Below are 15256 nucleotides of genomic sequence, written 5' to 3' on the forward strand. Positions count from 1 at the left end.
GAGACAAAGTAAACCTCCCCATCGGGGAATCGAACCCCGGTCTTCCACGTGACAGGCGGAGATACTGTCCACTATACTAATGAGGACTTCACACACGCACAGGTGTCATGCCGGCCAATCTGCCCTTCGAAAGAAAACTCTTGGTATTCTGTGGTTATCAATTTACAGACACCAGCAGGAGGCATGTAAGGGAATCGACTGAATCCATGATCAATTCAGTGCAGCTCTGCAACAATAGTTGTTCAGAACATCCACAAGTTCTGTGGAGCAACAGACGTTTGCCTGCGTTGGTGGTATAGTGGTGAGCATAGCTGCCTTCCAAGCAGTTGACCCGGGTTCGATTCCCGGCCAACGCATTGCTTTTTGCTCGACGCCATCGTGAGAACGAGAGCAACGCAGCGCACTCCTTCAGCCGATTTTGGTGGCTCGTGCAAGCTGTTTGAGAAGTCAAACGAAAAGGAAATCTCCCCGTCGGGGAATCGAACCCTGGTCTTCCGCGTGACAGGCGGAGATACTGTCCACTATACTAACGAGGACCTGGCGCCCGAGCGGAGTCGTCGAGCCGAATCGTCGGTCCATACCGCAGCTTATAACACACATACTCCCCATTTGTGAGGACAGCCTTCCTGTTCATTCCCCTCGTTTTTTGTTTATTTTTTGTGTTTGTTTATATTTTAAACAGTTTCTTTACCTTCTTTTTTAAAAAGCATTCCCTTCCACTGCCCCAGCCAACTACCATCCTTACCCCAAAATCAGTAAACCCCCTAGATAGCTCCTTTAAAAGGACAACCCTACCCCATTGTGAACCTTAACCCAATCCCTCCCCTTGCTTTTTTACTTTTTATCTGGAATAAATGAAACTAAACTACACCATGCCCTAACACCGGCTATCATAAACCCAAGAAGAATTTTTGAAGTGACAATTACCTCTTAAGCTGAAGGTCTTAGACATTGTTCTTCTGTTGGGACCCTATCTTTCCTTTTTTTTCTAGAGGCTATAGAAATTAATGAAGATTCCCCTGTCCTGGAAGAAAATTCCTCTTCTGTTATTTTTGGGGTGGCTTTTGTTATTTTATTTTTTTAGGTTTGAGAACCTAACGGAATTTAGATTTTAGGTAACCTGTGCCGGTGCATCCTCTGTGTAATGGGCAGAGTTTCATTCCCCAAAACCTCTCAGCAAAAGATCACACTGTGACATGTTAGTAGCCTATGCCTGTGTCTTTATTTTGCGCAGGATGGCATTTCTACTTCTTTTGCTCCTCCCAGGTGGCAAGGTCTGGGTGGATCCTGATCCAGAAATTACCCTTTTTGAACATTATGGTGTGGCACAGGGACCACACTGGGTCGAGGTTTGTTGGGCATAACTCAAGTATTCCTTCAACTGCGCATAAATCTTTCGCCTTTTACTAAAGATTTCCGTGGAGGGGGACCAGTGTGAGTTTGTTGTATTTTTGGATGCTCTGCTGACTGCAGAGCTGCCTAAGTTTGGTCAATCGAAGAAACTCTTTCATTAAGGTTTGGTTTCTCGCGATGTGTTCAGGAGTGTTAGTTTGCAGCACTGCTCCGTGAGGGTTGAGACTTTTACGTAGCATTTGTTTTGAATCATTGGTGTGGAGGGTGTTTCAAACTGGCCAAGTCACGTGATTTTAGCAAACGAGGCTTCATTGCGTAACAACCGTTTGGAAACGTTGCGGAAATCCGATGGTTCACCGCTAGGGGGACTTGGTCACAAATGACCAGTGTCTAATATGGTTAGGTGAACTCGGGTCAGTTTGATCATGCATCCTTCTGACTAATAACACTACCATTTTGTTTACATTTTGTTTATAGACAGATTTAATAACAGAAATGTGCATAATTAAAAGGGGAGATAGTTTTAATGATTCGTTTGCCCTAAATAAAACTAAAAATCACACATAATACACTTTTAATTATTTCTTAATTAAGTTAAATCATTTTTTAAACATATTTTAATAAAAATCTTGCTATTACTTTGTAAAATGAAGTGTAAAATGTTTGGACAGATCTGCTTTTACACTATATTGACCAGCAGGTGTCGCCAACGAGTGTGGTGTTACGAACGCTTAGAAAAACTGAATACATTTTCGAAGCAATTGGTTCAATTGATTTGAAGCTTCTAAAAGCTTGGTTTCTCCCATCACTAGTGTTCAGTGGCTTTAAAGAAAGGTGCCGGGTAACTCCATCATAGGGACGGCAAGAGGTGCAAAAACGGCAAAGGGGCATCACTGTTCAGCTAGTGCATTTCGATCGGCAGTCCAGAGACAAAGTAAACCTCCCCATCGGGGAATCGAACCCCGGTCTTCCGCGTGACAGGCGGAGATACTGTCCACTATACTAATGAGGACTTCACACACGCACAGGTGTCACGCCGGCCAACCTGCCCTTCGAAAGAAAACTCTTGGTATTCTGTGGTTATCAATTTACAGACACCAGCAGGAGGCATGTAAGGGAATCGACTGAATCCATGATCAATTCAGTGCAGCTCTGCAACAATAGTTGTTCAGAACATCCACAAGTTCTGTGGAGCAACAGACGTTTGCCTGCGTTGGTGGTATAGTGGTGAGCATAGCTGCCTTCCAAGCAGTTGACCCGGGTTCGATTCCCGGCCAACGCATTGTTTTTTGCTCGACGCCATCGTGAGAACGAGAGCAACGCAGCGCACTACTTCAGCCGATTTTGGTGGCTCGTGCAAGCTGTTTGAGAAGTCAAACGAAAAGGAGATCTCCCCGTCGGGGAATCGAACCCCGGTCTTCCGCGTGACAGGCGGAGATACTGTCCACTATACTAACGAGGACCTGGCCCCTGAGCGGAGTCGTCGAGCCGAATCGTCGGTCCATACCGCAGCTTATAACACACATACTCCCCATTTGTGAGGACAGCCTTCCTGTTCATTCCCCTCGTTTTTTGTTTATTTTGTGTGTTTGTTAGTAGCCTATGCCTGTGTCTTTATTTTGCGCAGGATGGCATTTCTACTTCTTTTGCTCCTCCCAGGTGGCAAGGTCTGGGTGGATCCTGATCCAGAAATTACCCTTTTTGAACATTATGGTGTGGCACAGGGACCACACTGGGTCGAGGTTTGTTGGGCATAACTCAAGTCTTCCTTCAACTACGCATAAATCTTTCGCCTTTTACTAAAGATTTCCGTGGAGGGGGACCAGTGTGAGTTTGTTGTATTTTTGGATGCTCTGCTGACTGCAGAGCTGCCTAAGTTTGGTCAATCGAAGAAAGTCTTTCATTAAGGTTTGGTTTCTCGCGATTTGTTCAGGAGTGTTAGTTTGCAGCACTGCTCCGTGAGGGTTGAGACTTTTACGTAGCATTTGTTTTGAATCATTGGTGTGGAGGGTGTTTCAAACTGGCCAAGTCACGTGATTTTAGCAAACGAGGCTTCATTGCGTAACAACCGTTTGGAAACGTTGCGGAAATCCGATGGTTCACCGCTAGGGGGACTTGGTCACAAATGACCAGTGTCTAATATGGTTAGGTGAACTCGGGTCAGTTTGATCATGCATCCTTCTGACTAATAACACTACCATTTTGTTTACATTTTGTTTATAGACAGATTTAATAACAGAAATGTGCATAATTAAAAGGGGAGATAGTTTTAATGATTCGTTTGCCCTAAATAAAACTAAAAATCACACATAATACACTTTTAATTATTTCTTAATTAAGTTAAATCATTTTTTAAACATATTTTAATAAAAATCTTGCTATTACTTTGTAAAATGAAGTGTAAAATGTTTGGACAGATCTGCTTTTACACTATATTGACCAGCAGGTGTCGCCAACGAGTGTGGTGTTACGAACGCTTAGAAAAACTGAATACATTTTCGAAGCAATTGGTTCAATTGATTTGAAGCTTCTAAAAGCTTGGTTTCTCCCATCACTAGTGTTCAGTGGCTTTAAAGAAAGGTGCCGGGTAACTCCATCATAGGGACGGCAAGAGGTGCGAAAACGGCAAAGGGGCATCACTGTTCAGCTAGTGCATTTCGATCGGCAGTCCGGAGACAAAGTAAACCTCCCCATCGGGGAATCGAACCCCGGTCTTCCGCGTGACAGGCGGAGATACTGTCCACTATACTAATGAGGACTTCACACACGCACAGGTGTCACGCCGGCCAACCTGCCCTTCGAAAGAAAACTCTTGGTATTCTGTGGTTATCAATTTACAGACACCAGCAGGAGGCATGTAAGGGAATCGACTGAATCCATGATCAATTCAGTGCAGCTCTGCAACAATTCTCCTCCTCTACCCTTATTGGAAAACCCAAGTCAATTACCTTGTGTGTCTATCGGGAGAAAACGACGTCGGAGGCGCGGAAGGCGAGGCGGCGTGCTCGTCAGATGGAAACTGCTCCTGGCTTCGCTGGCTGTGCCCCGTTCGTCTTTCCCGTTCCGGCGCTCTGGTTTGCTTCGGGATGGTTGTCGGGCTGGTCGCTTTTGGGGACCACGACATCGCTGGATAAAGTCCGTAGTACCCGCACACCACTCGGCTGTACGGTTACATCAGCTACATCTGCAGCGGTTCGGCAGAGGTGGTGTGGACCACGCAAATCTTCGGCAATTACGTCGTGCCTCAGTGGTGGCTTGTGACCCGACCATGGTCAGGATGGGTCTTATAAACGCCAGATCAATAGGAAACAAGGCGACTATTTTAAATGACTTTCTTATCTCACGTGAATTGGATTTTTTATTTGTGACGGAGACGTGGCTAAATGCCGGGGATCACAGCCCTTTCTCTGAACTGGTGCCACCAAAATGCTCTTTCATAAACACTCCCCGAGCAGTTGGTCGGGGTGGGGGTCTTGCAGCAGTATTTAAAGATATTTTTGCCTGCAGGTCACAAACGGCAAATGTCTACTCCAGTTTTGAACTTCAACTATTACAGTTTGATCAAAAAAACCCTGTGCTATGTGCACTAGTCTACAGACCACCAAAGACTCATAAAGACTTCATATCTCATTTCACCGAATTTTTGGGAGAAATCTTGACAAGGTATGACAGAATTTTAATTCTTGGGGACTTCAATATACATGTATGTTGTCCCACAAACTCTCTAGCCAAGGAGTTTCTGAATTTAATTGACTCTTTTAATCTCACTCAGCACGTCACGGGTCCAACACACAATCAGGGCCACACTTTGGACCTTGTATTATCGTATGGCCTTTCCGTTTGTGACATTGAGATATCTGACATTGTGTTTTCCGATCATAAAGCGGTGGTGTTTGACGTTGCATTACCGTCTATCATCATCAAACCATCTGCTGACGATCGTCTTCTCTGTATAGTAAATGATGACACGATAATTAATTTTTGCACCTTGTTTACTGAAGTAGCCCCTCTTTTTCTATTCGATGAAAATCCATCTACTCTACTGGGCGTAGAGGAGCTGCTGGTTCAGTTTAACTCAACATGCACAAATATTCTAAACTCAGTTGCCCCCCTGAAGAAAAAACGTTTTAAAGCAGCATCAAAACCATGGCTAAATGACTCCACTCGTGTTCTCCGCCAGGCTTGCAGGCGAGCTGAGCGCAAGTGGAGAAAAGACAATCTTCAAGTTTCACGTGACATCTATAAAGACTCTTTAATGACTTATCAAAACTCTGTACTTAAATCAAGGGCCATTTACCTCTCTGAGTTTATTGAAAATAATCGGCATAAACCTAGAGTTTTGTTTGATACGATTAATTCTGTGGTAAATCCTCCAGTGTTAAACAGCCTGGTTGCCTCCCCACAAAATTGTGAACATTTTTTAAAATATTTTTTAGCTAAAATTGAGGAATTAAGATCATCAATTAAGTACCCCGCTCATGATCCATCTATGCCTTCTACCTGCTCTGCTGTCTTAAATCAGTTTGAGCCTGTATCTTTATTTTACTTAAAGGATATAGTTGAAAATCTGAAGTTTACCTCCTGTGCACTTGATGTTGTTCCTACCCGTATTTTTAAGCTGGCTTTTGAGGTCATAGGCCCAAGTGTCTTGACCATAATAAATACCTCCATGAGATCAGGTTTAGTTCCTAATTATTTTAAACATGCCATTGTCAAACCCCTTATCAAAAAAGCTAATTTGGATCCCACTGAGTGCTCAAATTTTAGACCTATTTCAAATTTGCCTTTCCTTTCCAAAGTTTTGGAAAAAGTTGTTTTATCCCAACTACAAAAATTCTTAGAAGAAAACTCGTTACTAGAGGTTTTTCAGTCAGGTTTTAAAGCAAAGCACAGTACAGAAACAGCTCTCTTAAGAGTCTACAATGATATCCTACTAACAGTTGATTCTGGCGTATCTGCTATTTTACTTCTATTAGATCTAAGTGCAGCTTTCGACACCATTGACCACAATTTATTGATATCCCGCCTCGAGTGTTATATTGGAATACATGGAGTAGCCTTACAGTGGTTTAGATCTTACCTGTCAAATAGAAGTTTTTGTGTGAAAATAGGGGAGTCTTTATCCTCTACAGGTCATATTAAATACGGTGTACCTCAAGGGTCCATTCTTGCACCATTGCTTTTTTCTATCTATATGTTGCCTTTGGGTTCAATTTTTAGAAAACACAATGTGTCATTTCACTGCTATGCTGATGATACTCAGTTTTACTTACCTTTCAAGAAAAATGAGTTTTTGATTTCGGGGTGTCTTGAGGAGATTAAGAGTTGGATGTCTCTAAATTTTTTAAAACTAAATGAAAACAAATCAGAGATTATTGTCTTTGGAAAATGTAATCCAGTAAATTTGGGTCCTTTGGAAATGTACAACAAGCCACTAATAAAAAATCTGGGTGTGTTCTTTGACAGTGATTTGAAGTTTGATAAACAAATAAATGCTGTTGTGAAATCATGCTTTTTCCATCTGAGACTTCTGGCAAGGGTTAAGTCCTTTCTGTCTCCTAGAGATTTAGAACCAACAATACACGCTTTTGTTTTTTCGAGATTGGAATATTGTAATTCACTGTATTCCGGAATTAGTCAATCAGCATTATCTCGGCTACAGGTGGTTCAAAATGCTGCAGCCAGGATGCTGACAGGTACTCGAAAATATGAGCACATCACCCCAATTCTATTCTCTTTAAAGTGGCTACCAGTGCACCTCCAAATTGAATCCAAAATTCTAGTGATGGTTTTTAAAGCTTTACATGGTTTGGCACCCTCCTATCTTGGAGACCTGTTAGTGCACCGAAATTACACAAGATCCCTTAGGTCCTCAGATCAGCTGTTTCTCCAGGTTCCCAAGTCCAGGTTAAAATCTAAAGGGGATAGGGCGTTCTCGGTCTATGGTCCTAAACTCTGGAATTCGTTACCTCTAAAAGTTAGGGCTTCAAGGTCATTATCTACCTTTAAATGTGAGTTAAAATCTTATCTGTTATCTAAAGCTTTTATTTCTTTTACTTAATTATACTGATGTATCACATGTTTTTTTTTTTTTTTACCTTGTTATTTATGATGTATTTATGATGTATTTATGATGTGTTTCTTTTATATAATTTGCTTGTACAGCACCTTGGGCAGCACAGCGCTGTAGTTGTGTGCTTTATAAATAAACAAAAACAACAACAACAACAATAGTTGTTCAGAACATCCACAAGTTCTGTGGAGCAACAGACGTTTGCCTGCGTTGGTGGTATAGTGGTGAGCATAGCTGCCTTCCAAGCAGTTGACCCGGGTTCGATTCCCGGCCAACGCATTGCTTTTTGCTCGACGCAATCGTGAGAACGAGAGCAACGCAGCGCACTACTTCAGCCGATTTTGGTGGCTCGTGCAAGCTGTTTGAGAAGTCAAACGAAAAGGAGATCTCCCCGTCGGGGAATCGAGCCCCGGTCTTCCGCGTGACAGGCGGAGATACTGTCCACTATACTAACGAGGACCTGGCGCCCGAGCGGAGTCGTCGAGCCGAATCGTCGGTCCATACCGCAGCTTATAACACACATACTCCCCATTTGTGAGGACAGCCTTCCTGTTCATTCCCCTCGTTTTTTGTTTATTTTGTGTGTTTGTTTATATTTTAAACAGTTTCTTTACCTTCTTTTTTAAAAAGCATTCCCTTCCACTGCCCCAGCCAACTACCATCCTTACCCCAAAATCAGTAAACCCCCTAGATAGCTCCTTTAAAAGGACAACCCTACCCCATTGTGAACCTTAACCCAATCCCTCCCCTTGCTTTTTTACTTTTTATCTGGAATAAATGAAACTAAACTACACCATGCCCTAACACCGGCTATCATAAACCCAAGAAGAATTTTTGAAGTGACAATTACTTCTTAAGCTGAAGGTCTTAGACATTGTTCTTCTGTTGGGGCCCTATCTTTCCTTTTTTTCTAGAGGCTATGGAAATTAATGAAGATTCCCCTGTCCTGGAAGAAAATTCCTCTTCTGTTATTTTTGGGGTGGCTTTTGTTATTTTATTTTTTGAGGTTTGAGAACCTAACGGAATTTAGATTTTAGGTAACCTGTGCCGGTGCATCCTCTGTGTAATGTGCAGAGTTTCATTCCCCAAAACCTCTCAGCAAAAGATCACACTGTGACATGTTAGTAGCCTATGCCTGTGTCTTTATTTTGCGCAGGATGGCATTTCTACTTCTTTTGCTCCTCCCAGGTGGCAAGGTCTGGGTGGATCCTGATCCAGAAATTACCCTTTTTGAACATTATGGTGTGGCACAGGGACCACACTGGGTCGAGGTGTGTTGGGCATAACTCAAGTCTTCCTTCAACTACGCATAAATCTTTCGCCTTTTACTAAAGATTTCCGTGGAGGGGGACCAGTGTGAGTTTGTTGTATTTTTGGATGCTCTGCTGACTGCAGAGCTGCCTAAGTTTGGTCAATTGAAGAAAGTCTTTCATTAAGGTTTAGTTTCTCGCGATGTGTTTAGGAGTGTTAGTTTGCAGCACTGCTCCGTGAGGGTTGAGACTTTTACGTAGCATTTGTTTTGAATCATTGGTGTGGAGGGTGTTTCAAACTGGCCAAGTCACGTGATTTTAGCAAACGAGGCTTCATTGCGTAACAACCGTTTGGAAACGTTGCGGAAATCCGATGGTTCACCGCTAGGGGGACTTGGTCACAAATGACCAGTGTCTAATATGGTTAGGTGAACTCGGGTCAGTTTGATCATGCATCCTTCTGACTAATAACACTACCATTTTGTTTACATTTTGTTTATAGACAGATTTAATGACAGAAATGTGCATAATTAAAAGGGGAGATAGTTTTAATGATTCGTTTGCCCTAAATAAAACTAAAAATCACACATAATACACTTTTAATTATTTCTTAATTAAGTTAAATCATTTTTTAAACATATTTTAATAAAAATCTTGCTATTACTTTGTAAAATGAAGTGTAAAATGTTTGGACAGATCTGCTTTTACACTATATTGACCAGCAGGTGTCGCCAACGAGTGTGGTGTTACGAACGCTTAGAAAAATTGAATACATTTTTGAAGCAATTGGTTCAATTGATTTGAAGCTTCTAAAAGCTTGGTTTCTCCCATCACTAGTGTTCAGTGGCTTTAAAGAAAGGTGCCGGGTAACTCCATCATAGGGACGGCAAGAGGTGCGAAAACGGCATCACTGTTCAGCTAGTGCATTTCGATCGGCAGTCTAGAGACAAAGTAAACCTCCCCATCGGGGAATCGAACCCCGGTATTCCGCGTGACAGGCGGAGATACTGTCCACTATACTAATGAGGACTTCACACACGCACAGGTGTCACGCCGGCCAACCTGCCCTTCGAAAGAAAACTTGGTATTCTGTGGTTATCAATTTACAGACACCAGCAGGAGGCATGTAAGGGAATCGACTGAATCCATGATCAATTCAGTGCAGCTCTGCAACAATAGTTGTTCAGAACATCCACAAGTTCTGTGGAGCAACAGACGTTTGCCTGCGTTGGTGGTATAGTGGTGAGCATAGCTGCCTTCCAAGCAGTTGACCCGGGTTCGACTCCCGGCCAACGCATTGCTTTTTGCTCGACGCCATCGTGAGAACGAGAGCAACGCAGCGCATTACTTCAGCCAATTTTGGTGGCTCGTGCAAGCTGTTTGAGAAGTCAAACGAAAAGGAGATCTCCCCGTCGGGGAATCGAACCCCGGTCTTCCGCGTGACAGGCGGAGATACTGTCCACTATACTAACGAGGACCTGCGCCCGAGCGGAGTCGTCGAGCCGAATCGTCGGTCCATACCGCAGCTTATAACACACATACTCCCCATTTGTGAGGACAGCCTTCCTGTTCATTCCCCTCGTTTTTTGTTTATTTTGTGTGTTTGTTTATATTTTAAACAGTTTCTTTACCTTCTTTTTTAAAAAGCATTCCCTTCCACTGCCCCAGCCAACTACCATCCTTACCCCAAAATCAGTATACCCCCTAGATAGCTCCTTTAAAAGGACAACCCTACCCCATTGTGAACCTTAACCCAATCCCTCCCCTTGCTTTTTTACTTTTTATCTGGAATAAATGAAACTAAACTACACCATGCCCTAACACCGGCTATCATAAACCCAAGAAGAATTTTTGAAGTGACAATTACCTCTTAAGCTGAAGGTCTTAGACATTGTTCTTCTGTTGGGGCCCTATCTTTCCTTTTTTTTTTCTAGAGGCTATGGAAATTAATGAAGATTCCCCTGTCCTGGAAGAAAATTCCTCTTCTGTTATTTTTGGGGTGGCTTTTGTTATTTTATTTTTTGAGGTTTGAGAACCTAACGGAATTTAGATTTTAGGTAACCTGTGCCGGTGCATCCTCTGTGTAATGTGCAGAGTTTCATTCCCCAAAACCTCTCAGCAAAAGATCACACTGTGACATGTTAGTAGCCTATGCCTGTGTCTTTATTTTGCTCAGGATGGCATTTCTACTTCTTTTGCTCCTCCCAGGTGGCAAGGTCTGGGTGGATCCTGATCCAGAAATTACCCTTTTTGAACATTATGGTGTGGCACAGGGACCACACTGGGTCGAGGTTTGTTGGGCATAACTCAAGTCTTCCTTCAACTACGCATAAATCTTTCGCCTTTTACTAAAGGTTTCCGTGGAGGGGGACCAGTGTGAGTTTGTTGTATTTTTGGATGCTCTGCTGACTGCAGAGCTGCCTAAGTTTGGTCAATTGAAGAAAGTCTTTTATTAAGGTTTGGTTTCTCGCGATGTGTTTAGGAGTGTTAGTTTGCAGCACTGCTCCGTGAGGGTTGAGACTTTTACATAGCATTTGTTTTGAATCATTGGTGTGGAGGGTGTTTCAAACTGGCCAAGTCACGTGATTTTAGCAAACGAGGCTTCATTGCGTAACAACCGTTTGGAAACGTTGCGGAAATCCGATGGTTCACCGCTAGGGGGACTTGGTCACAAATGACCAGTGTCTAATATGGTTAGGTGAACTCGGGTCAGTTTGATCATGCATCCTTCTGACTAATAACACTACCATTTTGTTTACATTTTGTTTATAGACAGATTTAATAACAGAAATGTGCATAATTAAAAGGGGAGATAGTTTTAATGATTCGTTTGCCCTAAATAAAACTAAAAATCACACATAATACACTTTTAATTATTTCTTAATTAAGTTAAATCATTTTTTAAACATATTTTAATAAAAATCTTGCTATTACTTTGTAAAATGAAGTGTAAAATGTTTGGACAGATCTGCTTTTACACTATATTGACCAGCAGGTGTCGCCAACGAGTGTGGTGTTACGAACGCTTAGAAAAACTGAATACATTTTCGAAGCAATTGGTTCAATTGATTTGAAGCTTCTAAAAGCTTGGTTTCTCCCATCACTAGTGTTCAGTGGCTTTAAAGAAAGGTGCCGGGTAACTCCATCATAGGGACGGCAAGAGGTGCGAAAACGGCAAAGGGGCATCACTGTTCAGCTAGTGCATTTCGATCGGCAGTCCAGAGACAAAGTAAACCTCCCCATCGGGGAATCGAACCCCGGTCTTCCGCGTGACAGGCGGAGATACTGTCCACTATAATAATGAGGACTTCACACACGCACAGGTGTCACGCTGGCCAACCTGCCCTTCGAAAGAAAACTCTTGGTATTCTGTGGTTATCAATTTACAGACACCAGCAGGAGGCATGTAAGGGAATCGACTGAATCCATGATCAATTCAGTGCAGCTCTGCAACAATAGTTGTTCAGAACATCCACAAGTTCTGTGGAGCAACAGACGTTTGCCTGCGTTGGTGGTATAGTGGTGAGCATAGCTGCCTTCCAAGCAGTTGACCGGGTTCGATTCCCGGCCAACGCATTGCTTTTTGCTCGACGCCATCGTGAGAACGAGAGCAACGCAGCGCACTACTTCAGCCGATTTTGGTGGCTCGTGCAAGCTGTTTGAGAAGTCAAACGAAAAGGAGATCTCCCCGTCGGGGAATCGAGCCCCGGTCTTCCGCGTGACAGGCGGAGATACTGTCCACTATACTAACGAAGACCTGGCGCCCGAGCGGAGTCGTCGAGCCGAATCGTCGGTCCATACCGCAGCTTATAACACACATACTCCCCATTTGTGAGGACAGCCTTCCTGTTCATTCCCCTCGTTTTTTGTTTATTTTGTGTGTTTGTTTATATTTTAAACAGTTTCTTTACCTTCTTTTTTAAAAAGCATTCCCTTCCACTGCCCCAGCCAACTACCATCCTTACCCCAAAATCAGTATACCCCCTAGATAGCTCCTTTAAAAGGACAACCCTACCCCATTGTGAACCTTAACCCAATCCCTCCCCTTGCTTTTTTACTTTTTATCTGGAATAAATGAAACTAAACTACACCATGCCCTAACACCGGCTATCATAAACCCAAGAAGAATTTTTGAAGTGACAATTACCTCTTAAGCTGAAGGTCTTAGACATTGTTCTTCTGTTGGGGCCCTATCTTTCCTTTTTTTTTTCTAGAGGCTATGGAAATTAATGAAGATTCCCCTGTCCTGGAAGAAAATTCCTCTTCTGTTATTTTTGGGGTGGCTTTTGTTATTTTATTTTTTGAGGTTTGAGAACCTAACGGAATTTAGATTTTAGGTAACCTGTGCCGGTGCATCCTCTGTGTAATGTGCAGAGTTTCATTCCCCAAAACCTCTCAGCAAAAGATCACACTGTGACATGTTAGTAGCCTATGCCTGTGTCTTTATTTTGCTCAGGATGGCATTTCTACTTCTTTTGCTCCTCCCAGGTGGCAAGGTCTGGGTGGATCCTGATCCAGAAATTACCCTTTTTGAACATTATGGTGTGGCACAGGGACCACACTGGGTCGAGGTTTGTTGGGCATAACTCAAGTCCTCCTTCAACTACGCATAAATCTTTCGCCTTTTACTAAAGATTTCCGTGGAGGGGGACCAGTGTGAGTTTGTTGTATTTTTGGATGCTCTGCTGACTGCAGAGCTGTCTAAGTTTGGTCAATTGAAGAAAGTCTTTCATTAAGGTTTAGTTTCTCGCGATGTGTTTAGGAGTGTTAGTTTGCAGCACTGCTCCGTGAGGGTTGAGACTTTTACGTAGCATTTGTTTTGAATCATTGGTGTGGAGGGTGTTTCAAACTGGCCAAGTCACGTGATTTTAGCAAACGAGGCTTCATTGCGTAACAACCGTTTGGAAATGTTGCGGAAATGGTTCACCGCTAGGGGGACTTGGTCACAAATGACCAGTGTCTAATATGGTTAGGTGAACTCGGGTCAGTTTGATCATGCATCCTTCTGACTAATAACACTACCATTTTGTTTACATTTTGTTTATAGACAGATTTAATAACAGAAATGTGCATAATTAAAAGGGGAGATAGTTTTAATGATTCGTTTGCCCTAAATAAAACTAAAAATCACACATAATACACTTTTAATTATTTCTTAATTAAGTTAAATCATTTTTTAAACATATTTTAATAAAAATCTTGCTATTACTTTGTAAAATGAAGTGTAAAATGTTTGGACAGATCTGCTTTTACACTATATTGACCAGCAGGTGTCGCCAACGAGTGTGGTGTTACGAACGCTTAGAAAAACTGAATACATTTTCGAAGCAATTGGTTCAATTGATTTGAAGCTTCTAAAAGCTTGGTTTCTCCCATCACTAGTGTTCAGTGGCTTTAAAGAAAGGTGCCGGGTAACTCCATCATAGGGACGGCAAGAGGTGCGAAAACGGCAAAGGGGCATCACTGTTCGGCTAGTGCATTTCGATCGGCAGTCCAGAGACAAAGTAAACCTCCCCATCGGGGAATCGAACCCCGGTCTTCCGCGTGACAGGCGGAGATACTGTCCACTATACTAATGAGGACTTCACACACGCACAGGTGTCACGCCGGCCAACCTGCCCTTCGAAAGAAAACTCTTGGTATTCTGTGGTTATCAATTTACAGACACCAGCAGGAGGCATGTAAGGGAATCGACTGAATCCATGATCAATTCAGTGCAGCTCTGCAACAATAGTTGTTCAGAACATCCACAAGTTCTGTGGAGCAACAGACGTTTGCCTGCGTTGGTGGTATAGTGGTGAGCATAGCTGCCTTCCAAGCAGTTGACCCGGGTACGATTCCCGGCCAACGCATTGCTTTTTGCTCGACGCCATCGTGAGAACGAGAGCAACGCAGCGCACTACTTCAGCCGATTTTGGTGGCTCGTGCAAGCTGTTTGAGAAGTCAAACGAAAAGGAGATCTCCCCGTCGGGGAATCGAGCCCCGGTCTTCCGCGTGACAGGCGGAGATACTGTCCACTATACTAACGAGGACCTGGCGCCCGAGCGGAGTCGTCGAGCCGAATCGTCGGTCCATACCGCAGCTTATAACACACATACTCCCCATTTGTGAGGACAGCCTTCCTGTTCATTCCCCTCGTTTTTTGTTTATTTTGTGTGTTTGTTTATATTTTAAACAGTTTCTTTACCTTCTTTTTTAAAAAGCATTCCCTTCCACTGCCCCAGCCAACTACCATCCTTACCCCAAAATCAGTAAACCCCCTAGATAGCTCCTTTAAAAGGACAACCCTACCCCATTGTGAACCTTAACCCAATCCCTCCCCTTGCTTTTTTACTTTTTATCTGGAATAAATGAAACTAAACTACACCATGCCCTAACACCGGCTATCATAAACCCAAGAAGAATTTTTGAAGTGACAATTACCTCTTAAGCTGAAGGTCTTAGACATTGTTCTTCTGTTGGGGCCCTATCTTTCCTTTTTTTTTTAGAGGCTATGGAAATTAATGAAGATTCCCCTGTCCTGGAAGAAAATTCCTCTTCTGTTATTTTTGGGGTGGCTTTTGTTATTTTATTTTTTGAG

General features: G+C 42.9%; 11 non-coding genes across 11 annotated transcripts; 9 read left to right on the plus strand and 2 right to left on the minus strand.

Annotated features, from left to right (window-relative positions):
* Positions 1-284: 284 nt before the first annotated feature.
* On the plus strand, positions 285-356 carry trnag-ucc (transfer RNA glycine (anticodon UCC)). The gene has a single exon. It is a non-coding gene; the product is annotated as a tRNA-Gly (tRNA).
* Positions 357-1361: 1005 nt separating this feature from the next.
* LOC135771971 (U5 spliceosomal RNA) lies at positions 1362-1477 on the plus strand. The gene has a single exon (XR_010543172.1). It is a non-coding gene; the product is annotated as a U5 spliceosomal RNA (small nuclear RNA).
* Positions 1478-2563: 1086 nt separating this feature from the next.
* On the plus strand, positions 2564-2635 carry trnag-ucc (transfer RNA glycine (anticodon UCC)). The gene has a single exon. It is a non-coding gene; the product is annotated as a tRNA-Gly (tRNA).
* A 108-nt stretch (positions 2636-2743) lies between these two features.
* trnad-guc (transfer RNA aspartic acid (anticodon GUC)) lies at positions 2744-2815 on the minus strand. The gene has a single exon. It is a non-coding gene; the product is annotated as a tRNA-Asp (tRNA).
* Positions 2816-3107: 292 nt separating this feature from the next.
* On the plus strand, positions 3108-3223 carry LOC135771933 (U5 spliceosomal RNA). Its single transcript, XR_010543137.1, has one exon. It is a non-coding gene; the product is annotated as a U5 spliceosomal RNA (small nuclear RNA).
* Positions 3224-7633: 4410 nt separating this feature from the next.
* trnag-ucc (transfer RNA glycine (anticodon UCC)) lies at positions 7634-7705 on the plus strand. Its single transcript has one exon. It is a non-coding gene; the product is annotated as a tRNA-Gly (tRNA).
* Positions 7706-8709: 1004 nt separating this feature from the next.
* On the plus strand, positions 8710-8825 carry LOC135771934 (U5 spliceosomal RNA). The gene has a single exon (XR_010543138.1). It is a non-coding gene; the product is annotated as a U5 spliceosomal RNA (small nuclear RNA).
* Positions 8826-9901: 1076 nt separating this feature from the next.
* trnag-ucc (transfer RNA glycine (anticodon UCC)) lies at positions 9902-9973 on the plus strand. The gene has a single exon. It is a non-coding gene; the product is annotated as a tRNA-Gly (tRNA).
* A 108-nt stretch (positions 9974-10081) lies between these two features.
* On the minus strand, positions 10082-10153 carry trnad-guc (transfer RNA aspartic acid (anticodon GUC)). Its single transcript has one exon. It is a non-coding gene; the product is annotated as a tRNA-Asp (tRNA).
* An 826-nt stretch (positions 10154-10979) lies between these two features.
* LOC135771961 (U5 spliceosomal RNA) lies at positions 10980-11095 on the plus strand. Its single transcript, XR_010543163.1, has one exon. It is a non-coding gene; the product is annotated as a U5 spliceosomal RNA (small nuclear RNA).
* Positions 11096-13259: 2164 nt separating this feature from the next.
* Positions 13260-13375, plus strand: LOC135771922 (U5 spliceosomal RNA). Its single transcript, XR_010543126.1, has one exon. It is a non-coding gene; the product is annotated as a U5 spliceosomal RNA (small nuclear RNA).
* The last annotated feature ends 1881 nt before the right edge of the window (positions 13376-15256 follow it).

This window comes from Paramisgurnus dabryanus, chromosome 8 (genome assembly GCF_030506205.2).
Source record: "Paramisgurnus dabryanus chromosome 8, PD_genome_1.1, whole genome shotgun sequence".
Classification (NCBI taxonomy): domain Eukaryota; kingdom Metazoa; phylum Chordata; class Actinopteri; order Cypriniformes; family Cobitidae; genus Paramisgurnus; species Paramisgurnus dabryanus.